The sequence below is a fragment of the Centruroides vittatus genome, unplaced genomic scaffold (genome assembly GCF_030686945.1).
Source record: "Centruroides vittatus isolate TY-2023 unplaced genomic scaffold, ASM3068694v2 contig_1381, whole genome shotgun sequence".
Lineage (NCBI taxonomy): Eukaryota > Metazoa > Arthropoda > Arachnida > Scorpiones > Buthidae > Centruroides > Centruroides vittatus.
Genome location: NW_027120867.1, coordinates 2,023,754 through 2,040,397, shown reverse-complemented (window position 1 = coordinate 2,040,397; position 16,644 = coordinate 2,023,754).

Genomic DNA, 16,644 nt, shown 5'->3' with positions numbered 1-16,644 from the left:
GTACTGACTGTCGAACACACCAACGCAGCCTCCACTCCACTTGGTGCATGCTCATCAACGTCACCCCACTGTCGATACCGGTTACTCTATTGTTTACATTCTACACTCCACCTCCGACGCTTTCGTCTTAAATGCTGATTTTATTTTTCTTTTCTCTTAATTCTAAACACCTATATCTTCGTCTTTCTTTTTTCGATTTACAATTTACATGATTTGTAATATGTACAATTAATTTTTTTTTTAAATTCAGTTTAACGAACCATTCTTAAATTGATATTCCTGTTAGAAAACAAAATGTTTTATCTGGAAAAAGAATTTAATTTATTTTATGTACTAATTAGAGAATTTTCTGTGGAGAATAATTAGTGTATTGCCATAAAAGGACAAGCTTTAATAAATAATATTATTATTATTATTAATTTTTATTAAAGTCAACTTCGCGGAATTTTTGCTTAAGTTATAATAAAATTGTGTTTTACCTTATTAATTAATCTAATTAAATTATTTTTATAAAATCGTGAGATTTCTAAAAAACGTTTAATTAACTTCCATTCATCCAACGATAAATTTTCATTTATTTATATATAAAATTTCGGTATTTTACTCCTTTTTTTAAAAAAACAAGGTAAACGAAGAAAGTATTAAAGTCCAATTTGTCGAGAAGAAAATATTGATGAAAGAGTCAGCCTATCGCTCTGGGGGACCCGGGATCGAATCCGGGCGATCGATAAACCCCAGGAATTTTTCGGATGTAGTGTGTTTTGGCCCATTGTGGATCCGATCGAACATGCTGTGAAATCGAAAAAAGGCATTCTTAGCGCCCACAGATGGAAAGAGTCTAAAAAAGGCCCTCGTGGTACATACAGGGTGAAAATAGTTCGAAAACGCTCTCCTAGGGCCAACAGGGTGGAGAGAGTCCAAAATTAGGGTTCTTCTCCTGAAAAAAAATCCAAAAAGGCCTCATAATGCTCACAGTGGAAAGAGTCCAAAAATACGCCATCTTAGTACTACTGGATGATAATAGTGGAAAAAAGGTCCCCTAATATTTACAGGGTAAAAAATAACACAAAAAAGGCCCTCTTAGCGACTACAGAATGGAAAGAGTAAAAAAAAATCCTTTTATTACTTCCATATTATAAATAATCCAGAAAAGATCTTAGTACCTATAGGCAAAAAGAGTTCAAAAGGGCCCTCCTAGTGCTCACAGGATAGAAAGAGTTAAAAAAAGAAAACTTCTTGTTGAGGTTTTGCATGCAAAACCACTTGAAATGTTTGATGACGTGTATATAAGGAATGAGAAAGACGTGAGCCAGGCGAGTGTCTTGACAGAATTAACATAAAACCGTTTTGAGCCGCATCTTTTAATCATGAGTTACTCCACATAATTTAAATTTAATTATATCTTGAAACTTTGAAATATTTACTGCTTTTAAAATATATTATAACGTATAATTTACTGTTTAACTTATTGAAAGTATTTTATTAATTCATAAATAACACTTTGTATGTATATATATATATAAATTCAAAACTATGTTGCCAACCACTCTAAATATTTTAAAAATTAATTCTTGGATATCTGAAAAAAGCTAGTGCGTAAGTATCTGATAAATAATTCTTAAATAATTTAAAATTAATTTCTAATAAACGAAAAACCAGTTGTAAAATACCTTAAAATAATCCGTAAATAGCCCAAAATTAATTATTAAATATCTAAAAATCCATTAGTAAATAACTGAAAAATCATTCTGTTTACCTAAAAAATCAGTTCCCAAAATGCACACAAGTGGCCCAACGGATAAAACCACCGAACACTGCTAGTTGTCGCGGTTCGAACCCGATGAACGGACTCGCCAAGTTTTCCAGATTTTCTTCACGTGTCTAAAAACGTAAAGAAAACCCGGAAAACTCCACGTTGAAGAGGCACGAACCCACGACCAATATTCGATGGTTTCATCTGGCTACTAGTGGGCTTCATTTTTACTCAAAATTATTATTTATATTACCACTCTGGGGGATCCGGGATCGAATCTAGGCAAGCAACACCCAGATTGTCCGTCTAGGATACGTCGGGCCTATCGTCTGGTCGAACCCACGATGGGCTCCTAGTAAAGGCCCTCTTAGTGTCCTAAAGGACGGAGAATCGAAAAACATTGTTTATCAAACATATTTAAATATATGCAAATATATTCTTTCATTTTTATAAATTCTGTAAATAATCGAATATTTATAAAAATGAATATTTTCATATAAAAAATCAGTTTTATTAGAATATAAATTTTATTTTTCTATTTATATTTGATTTGCATTACAAATTTCACCAAGTTTTTCACGATGAAATTCGTAGATTATTCTTATTGAATATGAATTTTCAACGTTGAAAATTTCTTTTATTATTTGTATTTATTGACATTTTTATCAACCGCTTAACAATATTATATATCTCGTAGTTGATATAACTTTTCGTAACGACGTAGACGTTATATCGATTGTTTATATACGATCAAACACGCGATATAGCGTCCTCCTGGTAAAGCGCCAACGAATACTTGTATACATCTCTTTCTAATAAATATTAAATAAAGAACCCTTTAGGATATGTCGGGCCCTGCCTCTGACCGTTCAACGCCCCGTCCGAAACCCCATTGTTTAAAAGGCGCTTTTACACACTAAATATGGGATTTTTCATTGCCATTTGGTCGCGGGTTCGCATCTCAATTTTCCGTGTATCCTTCACGTGTCTAAGACGCTAATTCCCTTTAGAAAGTTCACCCTTGGCAGATGCGCCCTATTCCACCGACCTTAACCTTACTCCAGAAGGACTCTTTCTTTTCTCGACCTCACAGAATCTTAAATATTAAATAACATAGGAATTTAATGTACTTGTTGTAAGCTGAAAATATTAAAGAGGAGAAATAATTTTATTAATAATTTGTAAGAATTATTAAATTTGTGCCAGACTCGTGTGAAACTATCGTAGCGTCGTAATTCGTATTAGTTTTGGGAAGATGCGCGCGCACACACACACACACACACACAGGATACAATTTCTTTTTATACTAAGGATTTGTAGACAGCCTCTAATGCCGTTGTTGAATGGTATTGATGTGCGTTCGCCGTTATAACTTTGCTTTTCATTCTAACAATAAGACGACATTTATCATTTCTGTACGAGCATACCTTTAAAAGACGTCCCGAATTATACGGCGAAATATCTCATTATCCAAACGCATTTTTCTGTATATTATAAACTATTTTATGATTAAAAATGAATTGAGTTTTTTTTCAGCTTAAGTATAAATTAATAGTCTATATTTGAAGGCAAAATTCAAATTAAAAACTGTATAGAATTTATGTTCACAATGTTTATATCTTTCGGATGTTAAGTTATCATTAGTCAGGAGAGTAACTTTTGTGGATTTGAGAACAGATTAGGTTATTATGCGGCATTAAGAGAGGATTGGGAGTTGAATAACCCCGGATCAAGTTTATTGATTCAAAGTTTTAGTAATAGAATTCGTTTCTGTACATTGTTGGATCGGTTTTTATTTATTTATTCATTCTCTGATCAATTTTATTCGGTCAAATCCTTTCTACTATTATAGATGCGCCCCTAAGTTATTATTTTTTTTTAACTAATAATAAATTATATTAACATACGGAACCAAAATGTGTTAAGATACATGAAAAGTTTCGTTGTTTTCGCACTCGTACAGTCGAACCTCTAAATAAAGGCCGGTGACTGGTAGATAAAAACGGACCTCCGTTAGCGGTGGCCGTTGTTGGAGGTTCGACTGTATGTATTTGTTTATTTTTTATAATAAACGTATGTGAAACGAGCTGAATCTTAGAGCGAAGAGATTCGAAATTGCGGCCTTCGAATAATAAATTTATGCAATATTTAAATTAAATCTTTTACATATTTGCAAAGGAAAATACATATCAATTATATATTGTCCTTTGCAAACTTTAATTTACAAGTTCTGTTCTGTTTAAAGAATTAAATTTGCAGTAATTTCGGCTTATCGTGTTAATATAAATCACTTAAAATAAGAATTATTTTTAAGTGAATGTGAATGAAATTTCAATCGTATTTCTAGCTCATTAAAGTATATATATCATATACTGTACATTGATGTACTGTATCTACGGTTCAGACACTATAGTTGGAGTACTTTCTACATAATAAGACTTTTATATGCATATAATTTATGCATAAATTACCTAATTTTTAATTTAACTGCTAGAAAATAATTAAATATTATCTTCATATATTCATTTTACATTTTTGCAGGACAAGCTATTTTCATTGAGTCTATAGCATAGGGCCTCACACTTTTACTTGTATTTGATGGAGGGATAGGGATTGTTATATGTTACAGCTTAGACAATAAGATAAATGCCTATTTGTAGGCACTCAGAAATTAACATACGTTGCCAACCGGTTGGTCAGGTACGAACCCGCAGTGTTCGGTGTCCGTGTGACCATTGGCTGGTTCCATTATATGTTTTGTGGTCTACCGGCAGTGCCGTAAATAGAAAGGTGTAACCGGCCTCCCCGCTTTGCTTTACTGTCTTCTGTTATAAAATTGAGGAAGAAAAACGTAATTATGAGATAATTTATAATTTTAATGTCAAATTCTCGAATACTGAAGATGTTTTAATTGGTTCAACTTTAAATAATATAAATACACGCGCATGCATAAATTAAGATGTAAATTTTAGTCACTACTCCTCCTCTACCGTACGTTAATACGCAGAATTATGCGTGTAGAAAGTTTCAAAAACGAAATAAAAGTATCGAATATAACATTAATTACACCGAATTTTATAGAGGATCTACTTAAGCTACGTAATAATAAAACGTATTTATTGTTTTACTATACAATTTTTATACCGGGTGATCAAAAAGTCACTGTGCTCTTATATTACAAACGATACTCAATTAAGTGCACAGTGACTTTTTGTTCCTCTTGTCTATATTTAAACATTAAATACTTAATTATCGTATTTTTTTAAATTAAAACTATTTACACTTTTATAAATAATTAAAATTTTAGATCAGTAAGAATGAAATCGATAGGGTAAGACAATACAACACATTCTGTCTACCTGACTTTCTATAAGAAACTGGCTTTTATTTAAGTGTTAGACGGGTGAAGAAAATTCGAAAAAATCCACGTGGCCAGTCCAGGACGGACTGGCCACGTGGATTTTTTCGGTTTTATCTACGCCTAAATAGGGACCAGCTACCCTTAAGAGACCTCCCTGAAGGCATCCTCCGAGTGTTGCGTTGCCGTAACTAACAAAACAGAATTCACAATAAATATAAACAAAATTTGAATGCTAAAATAAACTACTTAAGTTAGGTTAAGTAGGCAACTTTCTAAGTCAGAATAATACACAATACCCTCAACCCATAATTATTAATCAGATAAACACAGAATATCGTATACAGAAGTACTGTTACACGAATGTTAATATATACATAACATAGTTATAGGAACAAATTGGAAAATCATTGGACATTTTTAGTTGCAATTAAGTGTTGGTGAGTAAACAAGCATTTCGTGTCGACTCATCCATCTTCATAATAACCCAATTGATATACCCACCACAAGATAATGCTTCGTAATTTAATCAATAGTTTCATTAATCTCGTAAAGATCACGTTTCTTATTTTGTAGTTACATTCCAAACAAAAGTTTCCATTATTTATTATCTAAATAACATCGAGACTTTTTCTCTGTAATCTATTTTTAATGGACAGTTGAAAGTAAACGTTAATTTACTTATTTTTTATTTATTTTTTGTGTGTGTAATTATATTTAAAGAAGTAATTTTCTACTGTTTTTAAATGTAGAAAATGTAATTTATAAAAATTAAAAATTATTAATATACAGTCGAACCTCCAACTCTTAACAGCGACCATTTTTGTTTAAAAAAACCTTCGAAAAGCGGCCATTATTTCAGGAATTTTTTTAAAAAAATGCCTACAGAATAACCTGTAACTAACGGCCATTTCTCTGAATAACAGCCATTTTTTATGTTTCAGTTTGCGGCCGTTGTTAACAGGTTTGACCATCATTTTTCAATATTTAATTGTTAAATTTTTATTTATAAATGATATAAAATATAAATTAAAATTATTCTTTTCTTTAACGATTGAGGTACCAAAACGTTCCGCTATGGCATTTTTGACGCTGCGAGCAATAAACATTTTATTGTACAAGACACTAATCTGTACAGATTAGACCTTAGAGGCGCACATGTTGAGAAAATATTAAGCTTTACTGTTCAACATGGTTCTCATTCAGTTGGTGATGAACAGTGTTCAAATCCGACTGTAACTGATCTTATGTCGCTTCTCGCATGCAGCGTGATACTGTCTTTCGAGACTTCCAAATTTCCAACATGTCCTCAATAAACCACGTTTTTTTAGATGAAAAACCATAAATCACAGGGAATTGAAGCTCCAGACTTCTATAAAGTTGGGTTTTAGTATTAATAAATGTCTTCCGCGTGTCCTGATATCTCACTATACCACATTTGCTTGCATTTGGACATCACTGTACACAGCATTAAATAGGGGCATATTGCAATATTAATTGCACAGAAGTAATCACAAAAGTGTCTTCTTTTAAATTTTAACGTCCTTTCCACTCTTCGGGAACTAACTGTCTTTAGAGCGGAGTCGACCTTCTTTTGTAGGCTCCTTCTTCTAGGGGTATATTATTTATGAACACCAAGTGTATCTACCTAAATACAGTAAAACCTTTGAACAACGACACTTGAGGGGAATATAAACACGGCCATTATTTGGAGGTTATTTTGTATGCATTTTGTATGCATTTTATGCAGGGACAGACTTAAAACTACTGAACACTGATAATTAGCCGCGGGTTCGCACCTGATAAATGGGCTGGCCACGTAGAAGTTACCATGTTTTCTTCACACGTATTTCATGTGAAGAAAATAGGACAAACTTCACATGGCAAACTTCGGTTTTCCATAGTTTGTCCTGTTTTCTTCACGTGTCTAACACCTAAATAGGGACCACTTTTCCATAGAAAGTCTTCCCGGGAAGCATCCACTTTGTTAGATCGCCCATGTGTGTTGTTTCATCAATCCAATCTAAATCCACGTGATAAGCCAGTAATTCAGGTGACCCGCGAAATGGATGAAACCAGCATTTAATGGTTTCATTCGCTTCATCCCTGCTGGATTGTCAAGAAGTGATATTAAATCTTTTTTTTTAAATACATTTTTATTATTAATGATTCACAAAAATAATAACAGTGAAGTATATTATGATAAAAAATTACTTCCAAAATCCATCACTGATGGAAATAAGCATGTATTTTGGCAGAATCTTCAGACATCACGCATTTTGGCAATTAGACTTGATAAATATTTATGGTGTAAATAAATCACAGCGAACACGTTCGGTAAAGTTTCCTCATTAATATGTAACTTGTTGCAGTCATGGCATGTCATGTTATACTGTACATCTTTACGTCTTACACGATGTTGATGTGTTATGTTTATTTTTAGATTCACCACTACAACGATGTTATTATAATGAGATACAGTTAGAATGCTATGAAACCAGAATCTGAATTGTTATATCTATACTATAGAAACATGACGTAAAATGTCAAGATTGTGGGAATTGCAGAGTGGGGGAGTCATTCAGTACCGAATCTTTAAAATCTGCCCATTGTTCCAGATTGACGAGAAGTTGAGAGGCGAGGATCAACCTGTATGGAACTCGCCCAGCTGAAGACCCAAAGGCAGTCGCGGCACCTGAAAGGTCAGGAAAAAAGGGCAGCAATCGTTATTTAGTTTCTTTATGCCCCGTGATACTGATAGGACTTCTTCAATACCCGTTGCGGGTTCGGCTAGGCGCGTGAATGGTGAGGAATACGTCCTGATATATGAGGGACTGACCATACATGAAATGTCGCAGGGATTGGTTTTAATGGTTTCGGGAAGGCAAAGAAACACGAACCCGCGACCAACTTCTGTTCAGTGTTCATGTTACTACCATTCACGAAGAAATTGTGTTGCAATTTCTTCACGAATGGTAGTAATTTGCATACATAAATCAAGTAAATATTATCGAAATGCTCATTCTTTTCATTAACTCCTTCAACTTCCCGAAGGTTATAAATATCCGTAAGTCACTCTCCTATATTTTTATAACAGAAAATAACATATAATTGTCAATATTATTAACTTGTTGCAAGTAGACAAGCTTTCACAATTTGTTGGTTAACGCTGGAAGCAAATCCAAATACTGATTCACAAGTTAAGCCATAATTAATTGATAACATTTTTCTTGGTATAAAAATAAATTTTATTTATATTTATGAATTATTTCGTAAAGCCAATTAATTTAATGACGTACTGTTTTAAAAACAGCACGCCATTAAAGTAATTTTAAAAAGTTTAAAGGTTTATATTTAGTGAAAATATAACGATTTAATTTTGAAAAATAAATTTAATAAAGATAGAAAAATTCTATAATGAAATTAAAACATTCAAACCTGTGAACAATGGCCAAGACGGGAACATAAAAATTGGCTGTTTTTCGGAGGGGGCCGTTGTTATAGAGGTTAACGATTAAACTGCTAATATGCACACTTTCTATGCTAATTTCAACCTTAAATTTCAGTTTTTAGCTAAATATTTTGGCAATTAAGGCATAAATAAATATAAATTTTTACATGTTTATTTGTTTGTAAACCATTTAAGACTTGATTTCTTCGTTATTTTATAAGTTGTGTAGTAATTTGGATTGATGGAATAAGAGAACGAAAGACATAGGCGATCTGCCAAGAAGGTGCCTACCGAAAGGACTTTACATGGAAAACTGGCCAGTATTTAAGTGTTAGACACGTAAAGGTAATTAGGAAAACTTCACGTATCTAACACCTAAATACTTAGTTTTTAAAGCCAATTTGCAACTTTCAGTGTTCGGTGATTATATCCATTCGGCCACTAGTGGACCTTTCTTTTGCTTTTTTATACGGTAAGGAGAGTTAATCTTTATCTGGAAAGCTTTCTTTATTTGGCCTCTTGCTTCAGACTTTACCTGATTGGGTATCTTTACTAGCAGTGTATGTGATATCATTAGAAAAGGAATGGGTTTATACGTAAATAATAGATGCAAACACATTTATTTACATAAGCTCCTTTAATAAAAATACTTTTGGTCAAGGAGAGGCATTTGCGCCTTCTGTATCACCCCGAGTACGCCTCTAATCCTTACTACAGGCCCTATGGTTGTAGCTGTGCTCAAGCTATCCGTGAGAATTTTTTTCGATTGTATTTTAAAATAACCCCAAAAATATAATATAATTTTAATATTTTTCAATTATTATAAATAATCTGACGAAATTCATTATAATACCCACTTGTAATTAGAAAGATATCCAAGCACTGTTAACGATCTGCAGAAATGATAAATTACATTAATTATAATAAATTATTGTTTCGGCTGATCGACCTTATTAAATATCACGTCAAGTCCACAAAATTCAAAAATTAAATTTATTAAAAGTTGCTTCGAGTCGAGGAAAGAACATAGTTAATAACTTATTTCTGGAATGATAATTTATCACTTAAACTAGGCAAAATGTAATTTATTTATTATGTTACGCTTTGAAATTAATTATTAACCCACCAGCGGTTGAGTGGATAAACCACTGAACAATGGTCGTGGGTTCGCTTCTATCAACGGACTAGCCACGTGGAGTTTTCAAGGTTTTCTTCACGTGTCAAACACCTAAATAGGGTCAGATTTCCACAGAAAGTCCTCTCGGGAAGAACTTCCTTGGCAGATCCCTAACGAGTTGCATTACCATACTCCATCAATCCGTTCGTCTTATGGGATTCAACAGATCGATATCAGTTAAAAGTCAAATTAGGTCAAAGACACGATCGTGGAAGAAGAATTTATTTACATACGAAGCTATACTTAATTAACTATATCGCATAAATTAATTAAATTGTAAATAAACTGTGGCATTCTCGTGTCCATCGCTTGTTTAACATAAATCTCTTTAAATAGTAAATGTGACTTTCCTGTAAAATTTCCGAAGAGTTAAGATACTGATTGTTTATTGTATCACTCGAAATAAAATAGTTTATAAAATACTTTAAAACATTTGTAACGTTAAATGTTTATTTTTATAATTTTTACTTCATTTGAATTTAATTTGGTTTAGAAACGTTCAATAATTGGCTTCGATACAAATGATAATATTATGGGGTATTTCACTTTTGACTCTTTCCGTCCTGTGGGGGCCCACCAGCGGCCAAACCCGAACACTGGAAGTTCGGTCGTGGGTTCATGCCTGGCCAGGACGGGTTAGCCACGTGGAGTTTTCTGAGTTTTCTCCACGTCTGTAACGCCCGAATAGGGGCCAGTTATCCTTAAAAAGACCTCTCGGAAGGTATCTCACCTAGGCAGATCACCCAAATGTCGCGTTGCTGTAACTTAATAAAACATCAAACACCGTCCTGTGGACACTATGAGGGCCTTTGTTGCATGTTAAATGAATAACAAATGTAAATAATATGAAAGTAAATGTAATTATCTATTTTTTAAATGTTAAACTTTGTCACCAATAGTACAACAATGATTTCATGCCTCCTCGGTGGAATACGATAACGTGAAAGTGAGGAATCTCCCATAGACGGATAAATAAATAGACACATAAATTTTATTTTGTTTAGTATGTAAAATATTTATGTATTAATCAGATTACCGTATCATTTCGGAGAAGCAACGCATTTTTTGTTTAAATTTTTGACTGTATTTTTTAAATTCTTTCTGCCCTATGGGTATTAAGAGGGCCTTTTTTACTCACACCGTGGGTTTGGATAGGCTTACGCAGTGGTGAGACAAGAGGACCAACATATCCGGAATCAACCACTCATAAATAAACCGACCATAGGATTTAGGGTCGCACGGACTAGATTCCGGATTCCTTAGAGCAGTAGACTAACGCATTAACTGCCTTGGCAATCCAGCCATTTTAATTTTTGAATTAACAAAACGCTCTTAATAAAAATATTATTATTTCTAAACAAAACATTGCAGATCTCTTATTATTCTTTTTAAATGTGTACAGTTAAGAACTTGAAAAATGCTGAGACAGAAGTAATGTTTTCTTGAGTGTAATCGAGCGTATTTTTCCTCAATTTCTACGAAATTTAATTACTAATTCAATCTTAAAACATCGGATAAGATCAAAGCGGTCTCCGAACTAAATTATTTAATTTTCTTGACTACTTTCGCTTAAAGTAGGTTGTATTTTTATCGAATTAAAGAAATAGATTTGTATTCCAAACTAATCTAATATACTATTACAGTCAGAAAAATTCTTGCAAATATTTGAAATTAGATACAGAACAAAATAATATTTATTGTTGGTTCGTTATAATATATTATATATATATATGTCAGATACAACGTGATGCTTCCATTAAAACTGTAAGGCATGCCATCCTGTTGCCATTACAGCATCAGTGGGTTCGCTCTTCTCCAATCGGCGGGTCGCGTTGAGTTTTCTGGATTTCCTTCACGTTTGTAACATCTAAATAGGGGCACGCTTACCATGGTAAGTTCTCTCGAAAGGCATCTCCTCGGCAGATCGCCCATGTGTCGTGTAGCCGTGTGAAAACAAGAGTTAATTTTTTATTTCTTATTGTAATTTTGTATTATTTTGCTTCTGTATAGAAAGCGGTTGACTAACAAAATATTAGAAAGGAGTTGATAAACAAAAAATATTGAGAACCGTGTTCTAGAGCTGTAGTATAAATGTGAGAGGGAGTCACCACCATTGAGAACTGAAAGGCTCGTTGTACCGAACGATCGGAAGCTGACGGTACCATCTAAAAATCACGGTGGCAGTTACAGCCTCTTCGACTGGATCGGTGACCGCCACATAACATAGAATACCGAGAGGGCAACCACCCCGTTCTCAGTCGAAGTACCGGTTTTAGCAGAGTCGTGAAGGGATCAGCTCTGAAGTTATTCCCTAGTAGAGCTGGATACTATAGGTAGTGAAACATTTTGTAATTCATATTATTCACTTCTGCACCCTCTCTAAAGATTTCTGGATTCTCTACTATAGGATATCATTAACGTTTGTACAAAATCTAGGCAGTCGTAGCACGAATTCGATCCCGGAACCCCCAGTGCCTAAGCTAAGCTGCCGCGACAAAGTGGTGCGCAAATTATGAATCCAGACCACCAAAGGGGTTGCAAAAAACTTTCAAATATAATAAAAATATGACTTAAAAATAAAAACTGATGGAATAAAACTATAAAACACTGAAAAGCTAACGGAAATTACACTAATCTTCTATCTAAAATAGAGGTGTAGCCAGTAAAAGTAAGTTTAAAGTATTCTAGAATATAAAACTGCATTTTATTCGTATTATAGTTTGTTTCGAAGCAATTTCTCCCTCTAAATATCAAAATTTCATCCTTCCACGAGATGTAATTTAATCATAAGGTTGATATGTTGTAATAATTATTATAATTAATATATCTGCAAGTGATGAGACTTAATGAATTTATTGAACTTTCTAAATAATAAAGCATCGTTCAGCATGTAAAAAAATTATAAGTTTTTCATATTTAAATGCTCAAAAGTACATTAACATTTGAAAAAAATTGATTTTTTTACAACATTAAAATAATAAAACTTTATTTATTTTCTCACTTTTACTTAATTGCTAATGTGTGTTGTCAATTTTAATTTATGTTCATTTTAAGAAGAAAATAATGGATTTAATAATGAAAATTTATTATTTTAAAAGCTGTTTTTTTCTCTTCTTTTCTTCTTCTAAATGAATTTAATTCTTAATTACGGCATCGTAATTATTAACAAAGCAATGAACTGTATTGAAGCTGTAAATTACTTTTTCTTTTTAAGAAATTACTTTCTAAATTTCACGACTAATAATTACATTTAACATAATGATCTTCAATTAGTAATCAATATTTTGAAGTGCGTAAGCGAGAATTAATTATTTTTATACAAGCTTTATGCACAAAACTAGTTAATTAACACTTAAAGAGGGACATAATTATTTTTTTAATGGGGGTTCGACGTTCTCTTCGCTTAATTGCAAATGCATTGCCATCAAATTTCTCCTTAATTCGTTTCCGTGTTAATGTAGTTATTCATATTTAGGTTAATTTCAATCACAATTTAAACGAATAACATATTTTTATTGAATTATTTTAGCAAATGCTTAAGAAAATCCATCAACGAGTTGCGTAACTTTTCCGGCAAAAACGTTTAAAATTGCGCGTGGCGCCATCTGTTATGATATTTTATTTTTAAATTGTTTTATATTATTATTATAAAATGGCGAAAGCTTAAGAGGTATATAAATTGTGAATTCTAATAACGAGAAAAATCGTCAGCTCTCCCTATTGTTTATGTCACTGTTTGTACGTTATACATGTTATTTATAAAGTAATATAATGTACGGTATATCGAGTACTATATTATTCCTTAGCACAATTGATCGAGAATATGAGTTTCGTAATTTTAGGGGTAGGTCTATGCGACGGCAGGTTACAAGGGGGATATGGTGGCTGGAAAGTATAAAAATAGTGTTGCTTTATGAGCGATCCCACGTTAGCTCGATTCATAAGGTAACATAACACATGGGCGATTGCCAAGGGGAGGTGTCTAACTTTTTCGGGAACTTTTTATGAAAAACTGGTCCCTGTTTAGGTGTTTTTGACACGCAAAAATCTCAGTAAACACGCTGCCAACACGTTGGTATGGAGTGAACTTTAGTGGTTTTATCCATTCGGTATTGGTGAGTTGGTTTTATAAATACTGTAAGCATAATGTAAGTTTCGCTTTAAATATAGAATAAATGTTTAAAAAAGCTGCTAAATTTATGAGATTTCTCGAGCATTTTAGATTAATTTTGTTAATATGATGCATAATTTTTATAAGAAAGATTAAAAAGGAAAGCGTAATTTTGGAAATTAAATTTCATTTCGGTCATAAAGTAATTAATAGAAAATTTATAATTTCATTATGGATAGTAATAATTTCTTTAGGGATTAAAGAAAATTGATTTTCTATTTTTTCGTTACTAGAAGTAATCAAATCGACTAGCTTCGTGCAAGGAAGTGCAGTTGTAGTGTCCGATAGTTCCATATTTAAAGACGCACATGAAGGATTCAAAGTAGAGTTTTCACTTACCGGAGCAGTCGATTCCACTCTTCGTGGTTGAGTATACTCGGTAATCAAGTTGCTTTCACTTTCAGTTGATTTTGTATTAAAAGAAGATCGCGTAGTTCGGTTTGCTGGTGGTCTACCTCTTTTCGTTGGAGTTTTTTGAAGAGGACCTGGGTTCGGCTCGATACCGGACATTAGTGGTAGTAACTGAGTCAATTTTAAACCAAACATTGTTGAGACATAAACAGAAAAAGGGAAATGGTTAAAATAATTTCTGACGAAACAAGGTGCAATCAAAATCTCACTAGTCGCCATGACGAACGAAGCGCCCCCCAGAAAATTTATAATTAATTTTTATTAAAAAAATATTTAAAAATAAAATTACAATCTCCATAATTAAAATTAAATTTTTTATAATAAAATAATTATTGAAAAGAATTTAAAGTAATTTCTGTAAATTCAAAATGACAATAATTAAACTTAATTTTTGTATTATGACAATTGACTTAATAATGAAAATTAATTTCTGCGAGAAAATTGAAAAAGAGATGCCACAATTTCCTTAATTCACATTACATAATACAATTCGACTAATGATATTAGATGCAATATAAAGCAATAAATCAAAATAAATCATTGAAAACCAACAAAGATAGAAGGACGAATGACTAAAACGGTTAAGACGTCAGTTTACCGCTCTGGTGGATCAGAAATCGAATCAAAGCGAGCGACTCCCTAAGAAATTTTGCCTATCAGTTCCTAGACACTAATAAGTCACGGGTTCGCACCTGGCTAAAGTGTTGGCCTCAGGCTTTTCTTGTAAAATAAGACTCGGTTCCCATAGAAAGTCCCCCCGGGAGGAATTCCCTTGACGTGTTGTGTGGTTTTATTTTATCAAACCAATCACACCTCAGGAAATTTTCGTGGATTCGGGAGCCATTCCTCACCGCTCGTGGGTCGAAACGAAATGACAATGGGCCCTGTTAATGCCCACAAAGTAAAAAGAAACTAATAAAATTGCCAAGTTAAAAAGAATAATTGCTTTAAAAAAAACACTTAAATTTCTTACAGTTTTGAGCATTTTTATAATATTATATTAATTATTCTTTCCCGAAATTCAAATTCTAAAAATCATGAATATTTTTCAAGTAATCTCTATTATTTAGAGAATATTTAAAACGAATCGTCTGAATTATTTTTTACTTGTAAAAAAAGTAAAGAAAGTTGATGTCGTGTTGAAGTTTGAAAAACATTTCCAGCAGGAAATGGAAAAGGAAGTCGATTACGATTCTTTCTTTATAGTGTATTACTTTGTTTGACGTCACGCTAATGCTTACTTCTCTACGATATTTTTCAGATTTGTGGAAGGTTAATAACTACATATTCATATATATTGCACGCAGTTGTTTATTTCTCAATTTTCTTCTTACTTATGTATATGTATATATATTATCATATTTTTATAACAAAAAAAAAATAATAAATTTCAATGATAAATCATGTCTATTTTTAAAATTGAATTGGATTGATGGAATAAGGCAACGCAACATTTGAGCGATCTGCCAAGAGGAAATATCTCCCGAGGCTCTTTATACACGAAATTGGCCCATAATTAGGTATTCGACGAAAACCTGGAAAACTCCGGGTGGTGAGATGCGAACCCGCGACTAACTAAAAGTGTTTTATCCACTCGGCTATCGGGAGGCTTATATCGAACTTTTACCAAGATTAAATGTGTTTAGAATTGTTAAAATATTCGGTTTATTATACAAGATTTGAAAATGAACGATGATGGCTTTTGTGAAAGATTCCTTAATCACTTTAGAAGTTTTTGTGTTATAATCAATAACTCAAACAGATTTTGTACAGCATTATGTGTAGATTTAATCACTATGCTTTATGCATATTGCGCGTAATGTAAATACTACATTTCCAAAAAGGTGGAAGGCAGAATGAACTCATCTAAAGAGATAAGGTTGACCTATAAGAAGTCCCAACCTTATTTGTATTCTTGTAAAAATCTCGTGAAAAACGTAGTATGTAATGAAAATTCGGGATTTACTATCTCTTAAGAGGGAATAAAATCTATGATGCAAGTTCAACATTATGCCAAATATTCTTCAAAGAGTTTGGCTCGAAATCGCTTTTCCATATATCTATGCCATATACTTAACGGCGAATACAAATAACCAGTTTTAATCACTGATTGTAAAACAAAATCTTCCAGAGTACAATAGTCAACTGTATTACACAATAGTCTCACGGAATCACGTCATTCATTTTTGGAAATCTTGTATTTACAATTGAAAATGTGATTTTTAATTTTATAGTAAAATAATTTGTCCTGGATATTTCGGGACTCGTCCTTCACACTTGACCATCCCCATCGTAGGTCTGGCTGAATACATGATTGATTAAG